Genomic DNA, 1,234 nt, shown 5'->3' on the forward strand with positions numbered 1-1,234 from the left:
TTGACCACAATAATAGTAGTAGCCTACTGCTGGAGTAAAGGGACTTTTCAGTCCTATGCGAGATGCGAGCAGTATAAATAAGCACTATTATTATTTTTATTATTATTATTATTATTACTACTATTATTTTTAAGAGGTTTGATAGAGGAAACTGATGTAGTTCTGAGGTCTTATCGTCCCGAAAGCGAGGAGCGAAGAAAGATAGCTTTTAACATCATACGATTCAGAGGGATTTTAAAATTTTAACTTCTGCTAATAAGTACCTAATTTTATCCTGCTCTTGGCCTTTATTTACCTTTGTCTTCCTGGGTTAGAGATGACTATTACGTGTCCACACAGCAGTTGGATCCGACTATCTACGTACAGGTTATTCCAGAATAGTAGTTATGATAACTACCACGAAGGCACTTTTTTAATTTTTATTATTTTTATCTATTTTCAACAAGACAGTTTTCGAACAAAATTTATACTAGAGTGATGTTTAAAAATTAATTTTAAAAATACAAAATAAAATAAATATTTTTTTTTTAATATTAGAACAATTCAACTGTGTACGAACTGACAGGATGTCTACACACTGACAACTTTGTTAGAACTAAACTCCTAAACTGTAAAGTGTAAACTAAACGAACACAACTGATCTCGAGTATAAACGGAGTGTATGAAGGTAAAAAAAATCCTGAGTGTATGAAGCTACAAGATGAGTGTATGAACAAGAGAGGACTGAGGAGTTCTTGTTGAGTTCTTGGAATGATAACAGAAGAGGCACTCAAGCTATCCAGGTACCCACAGTTTTTAATAAGAAGACGAAGTTCAAGAAAACTTCAGGGACCCTAAAAAAAGACTTCTTCATCTTCAGAACTTGAGGTTGAAGAAGTGTTTGGGGCCTTTCCAATTTTATTATACTTACTACCTAATAAGCTCCTTTATTATCTGGGAAAGTCAATTCGCTGAGATTTCTACCAAGTCTATTGTGCCCTCACACATAAAAGGCTGAAGATAGTAGGCTGCAATAAAGTACCTAAGTTGCCAAGACCAACATTATCAAGTATGTTGTGTAGGTAGGTAGTAGATACCTAAATACTAAATGTTGTGTAGGTAGGTAGCCAAGTAGGTACTAAATGTTCTCTGTTCTGTACAGAGCATGAATGCGTAATCAACTATGCATATTAAGTTGCAACTTATTTGGCTCGAATTATCGATTCTCAACCTGATGTGATTTGTTTTATCCAGA

General features: G+C 34.3%; 1 long non-coding RNA gene across 1 annotated transcript in view; it reads right to left on the reverse strand.

The window, feature by feature from the left end:
- Positions 1-933, reverse strand: part of LOC113471824 — a 14,154-nt gene extending 13,221 nt beyond the window's left edge. Inside the window, exon 1 of the long non-coding RNA XR_003394372.1 lies at positions 296-933. This is a non-coding gene — a long non-coding RNA (uncharacterized LOC113471824). The remainder of the gene's footprint in view (positions 1-295) is intronic.
- Between the last annotated feature and the right edge of the window lie 301 nt (positions 934-1,234).

Source organism: Diaphorina citri, unplaced genomic scaffold (assembly GCF_000475195.1).
Source record: "Diaphorina citri unplaced genomic scaffold, Diaci psyllid genome assembly version 1.1 scaffold3074, whole genome shotgun sequence".
In the NCBI taxonomy this organism is placed as follows: domain Eukaryota; kingdom Metazoa; phylum Arthropoda; class Insecta; order Hemiptera; family Psyllidae; genus Diaphorina; species Diaphorina citri.